We start from the raw sequence: 6,059 nt of genomic DNA on the forward strand, positions 1-6,059 counted from the left end.
ATTTTGAATTTCGAAAATGGCAAATTTTTCAAAAAATTTATCATATTTTCTTTTTTTTTGTAAATAAACGCAAAACTTATCAGCCAAAATTTACCACTAAAATGAAGTACAACATGTGGGGAAAAAACAATCTCAGAATCGTTTTGATAAGTAACAGTGTTCAAAAGTTATAACCATATAAAGCGACGCAGGTCAGAATCCAAAAAATCGGGCTGAGCCTTAAGCTGTAAAATGGCTGCGTCCTTAAGGGGTTAATAAAACCGTGAATAAAGAAGGATTATAATATCCATCCAATGTTTTAACTCGTGTATATGGTGTATACATCTCTGTTGCTCTAAACTAGACACTGCTCTATAGTGTCAAATGATGGACGATTGTTATACTCCAGGTTTACAAAACAAACAGGGATAAACACAAAAATATTTTCAATACAATACATAAACAGAAACTATGCAATATATATATATATATATATATATATATATATATATATATATATATATATATATATATTCTGTAATTATCCGAAAGCAACAAAAGTCTATCGTCTGTCCCATTTATTGTTTCATGCAGTTACTGTGGGTAATGCCTCTGTACTGTATGTAGATTTCCACTGACTTGCCTTTACCTAATTAACCCCAAACTATATCCAGCTGCCATTACTACAAGCAAGGAGCCAGTGACCAGATAGCTGACATTCCTTCAGCAGGAAGAAGACACTTTTTACTGTCTGCGGAAGTGGGTGCAAATAGAAGAGAATAGAGGAAGATGAGTTACAAAACTTTACCCACAGGTTCTAAGATGATAATGTTATGTGTTACACCTACTTCTGCAAAGCACTGGAATTATTATTTTGTCTTAAGAACAACCATGACATTATTTTACTCCCTCAACCTAGAAGTGCCAGGGATGAGCATTTTCTCAAGCAAGGAGGTAAATGATCAGCAAATATCTCTCGAGTAAGTACTTGAAAATATAAAACTAAACGACGTGAAGAGGCCTATGTATATGAAGGAAATATTCATACAAATGTAAAACTTAAACAAGTATTTCCTGGCTATCATAAGTTTTATAGCAACATTCAAAATCATTTTGAAAAATTGTTTATGTGTGGACAATGTACGCAGGCCTGCAGCAAAGATATGAGGCTATATTCTAGTAAAGTGAATATTCATGTTAATAATAATATTAATAGCGGTAACAATAGGAAAAGTAGCATTAATAATTCTTAATGTAAATAGTAGTGATAGTAATAGTCAGAAGTAAATTCACAACAATTATAGCAATAATATTAACTGCAATAATAAAGTGTCAGAATGTAGGACACATTTAGACACGAACATATTCGGGACGACAATAATAATAATTACTGTCATTTTATTAGTAGTGGCAGATTATTATGACATTATAATGGTAATGACAATAATAATAGTGATAATACATGTAATTCTAACAATAGCAATTAGTAGTAGTAGTAGACAATAGTAAAAGTAATAGGAAGTGTTATATTAATGGCAGTAATAGTAATAATGATAGCAATTAGTAGTGGTAGATAAAAGTAAAAGTGATAGAAAGTATCCTGATAATAACAGTAATGATAATAATATGCATTCACATTCTAATGAATAGTGATGCTAGGCAGTATCATCATCATAGTGGTCATTGTATGCTTGAGCCCTTCATGGCCAGTCCAGAGCAGAGGGTAGGGGTAGAATTGGGGCAGAACGATACCTGGAAGTCCTTTGTCGGTGGGAAGGCCCTGCTTTATTCCTTAGGAGTGTAGTGTGCTCTTGCAGTAAAGATGGTGAAGCTTCTGGCACTGGAATGCATGCACAGTCCTTATCTGATAGTGTGGAGCAGGAACGTGTTAATGTGGTCAGAGGGGCAGCAGGGTCTTCCTCAGCTCACCCCGTGCTGGATTTGCTGTGTGGCTGGAGCAGGAGCCGGGGTCTCATTCCCAGACACAGCGGATCCTTCCCTGTGATTGTCAGAGAGGGGAGATAAATCCTGGAGCTTGTCTTATCGCCTGCATGGAGGGGCTTCTTCCAGCCTGAGGTGGGGACACTGTTGTAGGGTTACAGGAAGGGCAGCCCTGTGATGATGAGGAGGATGATGATGATGGTGGTGGTGTCTAGAGCCTGGTCTGCACTGTGTGGCTGTCTCTCCCAGTGTCTCTCCTCTGTGTGTCTCTGGATCCCTCTCTGGAGGGCAGTGTGCGCTGAATACACAGAGAAATCCAAGCACTTGTATTGCACACAGCCCAGTGTATAGATGGGGAGGAGGGGAGAGAGTGGGAGCAGTGCAAGTGTGTAGACACTGCCCAACCAACCACACTTACTGCATCCCTCACTCATACTCACACTCACACAGACCCTTCTGTCTCTCGTGTATATCTTCCCAGCCTGTGGTTACCCTCCACTGAAAGCCTTCCACAGCTAAGTCGTCCCTAACCCCTGCCTGATTAACCCCTCCATTGCCACACTCCTCAATACATGCCCAGGACATTTCTGCCATTTCACCAAAGAGTGTAACATCTATTCTCTGTACCTTTAACTAATAATCATATTGTGAGTCTACATAGTATCTCTGCCTCCCTCAGCAAGAAGGAGACATCAAAAGATGTAAAAATAGAGTCGTCAGTCCTTGGAATGCTCTAACTATTTAACTTGATGGTACAATGTATACAAAGCAGCAGGTCCGGCTATAATAAAATAATCAAACCGTCATACTGCAAAGGAGATTGGTTTTATCTGGATATTTCCCTTTGCTCCTTCCCCCTCTTTCTTCCTGATGTCCTCTTCTTAAAATGGGCCAGCATCCTCTTTCTTTTTCTTGCTCCTTTTTACTACTACTATTTTATACTTTCCATGTTTGACCCCATAATCCCCACTTCTTGTTCAGACCTATTGTAAAACCCCGTAGTTGTGTTCCAGTTTCTCCACACTTATATTAATCCACATAAGTGTCAAAGGACATAAGCACTGTAATTGTATAGATGAGTTTATATAAGTTTCCCCCATATTCTTATCTATTACATTTTGACATTTTTCATCACAATCTGACAATGATCGCTTATAACTAGTGACCAAAGGAATAAAGAGTATTATAATAGTAATGATAGTAAAGTGACATGATGGATCTCCTATTTATTTATTGTGAGGGGGCTTCAGGTGAACATTTCCCTCCCATCCCTCACACTGACAGCACAGGAGTAAGCACATCTCTACTCAGGAAAGGCCTCTGCTGTTATTGGCATGAAGAGCATCTCCCAAGAACTAGCCTCAACCAATATGAAGACTACTTAGGGCTTATAGTGCTAGACAAACACTACCCTGCACTGTTCATGGAAAGATCAGGCACATAGCCATTACATATATATATATATATATATATATATATATATATATATATATATATATACACACTAAGAGTTTGTGTCATTGTTTTATATACATAATTGCCGCGTATGCGCATTTGCATACCTACACACACACACACATATATATATATATATATATATATATATATATATATATATATATATATATATATATATATAATACAACATAAAAACAAACATAAATTTCTATATGTAGAAATGTTTCATCTCGTGATAGGGATACATAACAGGCGAGCACACCAAGCAGTAGTCTGCAGTGAATTTTGGCTCTTACCTCTGATAAGGTGGCACAAGTGATCCAGATGAGTGGCGCAGTAGGGGCAATACCCTGAGGTTCTGGATACAGCTAGAAGCAATGATATCCTCCTCCCTGACTGAGGAAAAGTTAGGATAGTAGAAGTAAAGTCAACTTTTAGATGCCTGTAGAAAAAAAAAAAAATTGAAATCTTGTTGTTTATGACTGGTGGAAGCAGAGCATACAGAGAGTCTGTCTGAGGGAGCAGACAGGGCACCTCCAGGGCTGGGTGACGTCATCACCTGCACCCTTGTCTGCTGCTGGGCATGCCTGGTGCAGAGATGGGCAGACGACCTCCACCCTTTATCACCATGCAGAGGATTTCTAGTTGTTTTATTTGTACTTTCTCTGATACCAGGAGGCTTTCAAATAGAAGGAGCAGATGGCGCATAGAAAGTCTATGGTACTTGTGTGTGTGTCTTTTTTACTTTGTTTTTATTTCATTGCTTACATATAGTGGGACGTCAAATGAATATACTGACACCTTCCATGCCACGGCTATATATAGCCAATGATAACCTGCCTGGACCTTTTCTCTTTCACTGACTAATTATTTTGTATGATAAAGACTCGCCCATTGCTTCTGCCTAGATAAACTGTGCATTAACCCGTGATGAGCCGCAGCGCATCCCCAGCCCAGGACGCTCAGGCACATTTAGCCCTTATCTCTGTTTATTTTCTGTGGTTTGACTGATGCGTTAACTCATGTGTATTGTTATTGCTGTTATATTGCCATGATTTTCTCCATGGACAAAGAGGAAACATGTATAGCATACATATATTATACCGACTCATATACTGCTGTGTTCATATATGCAGTTATGTGACAAAGCCCAAACTACTTTTACTTCTTTTCTTTTTTTTTTCTAAATTTGGCTGCGACCCATAAATAGACTTTCAGCCCAACCTCAATTATCCACCTCTTGAAAAAAACTCAATAGTCTAAATGTTGCTGACTGTAAATTGCATTTCAGAGTCGCCTTAAAATTTCTCGGGATCCCCATGGAATTGGGTATGAATGAATTCTCCAATTTTCTGTCTCTCCCTCCATTACCTATCTCTAGTTTAGACACCATATCTTAATATCCAGCTATTCTTGTCCCTATTTGATTGCCCCTTAACCCCTACTGTTTCCCTCTTTCTTTGATATTCCAGTTGGCAACATTGGGAATGTCAAGACATTAGTTGTTCTAATTCTGACATTAACTTGACTTGGGCTGCCAGATTGTCTGCAGTATGAAAGAGGAGTCACTGGGCTTAGCCACGAAGATTGACTGATTGGTCTTCCAGAGAAATGATGGAGCACATGTAACAATGAAATCATGTGAGGGGAGAGTGGAAGGGTGAGAAGGCATGTCCTTTATTTACTGCAGCTCGTAGCCATTACTCAGCAATGGGCAGTCTAAGTATATATAAATACATAGAGAGAGAGATAGGATAGACCATGCCTATGTCTACTTTTACAAAGGAATATTGTTATTATCATTATCGTTATTATTATTCTAATTATTAATATTATTTTACGATAAGAGCCATTGCATTACAATGCAAGGTGTTTTTGACAGTTACTGAATGTATGTTTCAAATGAAATATTAACCCTATAAAGTTACATAATTTTGGCCAAGATTATAAAAGTGGTGCAAAGTCAATACTTCAGTAATATTTATGGGGAGTTGTGCCTATACATTTTGTGGCATAACTCTTTGTTCGAAAGTCTATCTAGAGCTGAACTTTCACACTGCACAAAAACTTCATATAATATCTCTGTATATATATATATATATATATATATATATATATATATATATATATATATATATATATTCCAGACTGTTGCCTTCTGCAATAGCAGCCTGCAAATGCAATCTCGTCTAGCATAGCCTATGCTTTAGATTTCCTGGCTTCCAGTCCTCGCTCCCTTGAGGCTGAGTGGATAAACACTTAGTCAACACCTGGATTAAGATTTTAGACGGTTAATGTAAAACAAAAACGAGATCTTCACATTGTAAGCAGCAGAAGTGAGAGCCCAGGTGGGTGATTTAGCCAGATCTACACACCTCTCTCCCTCCTCATATCTGTCACATTCTCTCTGTATACACACAATATATATATACGAATAGGACATTTCTAGGCTGTAATCTATTCTACATTCCTACAATTATTCCCCTCCTGGCTTTCCCATACATAATAGAAGTTCTCATTCCAAATGTTACTTCCCCGAAAGAGTTAATTTCCAGAGATCCCGTGTCCCTTTAGTCTAGGGCAGAAAAGCCCTCTGCTACACTTAATTAAAATGGTTTACCAGAGAGAAAAAAAGTTGTTTTTCTGGTTAAACTGAAATCCAAGTTGATAGCCAGCAGTCG

At 38.1% G+C, this 6,059-nt stretch overlaps 1 protein-coding gene across 5 annotated transcripts in view; it reads right to left on the reverse strand.

Moving 5' to 3' along the window:
• The window catches only part of TBX5 (T-box transcription factor 5), a 45,667-nt gene extending 41,839 nt beyond the window's left edge, over nt 1-3,828 (reverse strand). For 3 of the 5 annotated variants that reach the window (XM_072148034.1, XM_072148063.1, XM_072148025.1), the window contains exon 1: nt 1,732-2,363. The gene's annotated coding sequence lies outside the window, so the exon portion shown is untranslated. Of the gene's footprint in view, nt 1-1,731; nt 2,364-3,674 lie in introns of those variants that run through there. The other 2 variants (XM_072148052.1, XM_072148042.1) reach the window with 1 other exon arrangement.
• Between the last annotated feature and the right edge of the window lie 2,231 nt (nt 3,829-6,059).

Source organism: Engystomops pustulosus, chromosome 1 (assembly GCF_040894005.1).
Source record: "Engystomops pustulosus chromosome 1, aEngPut4.maternal, whole genome shotgun sequence".
NCBI lineage: Eukaryota > Metazoa > Chordata > Amphibia > Anura > Leptodactylidae > Engystomops > Engystomops pustulosus.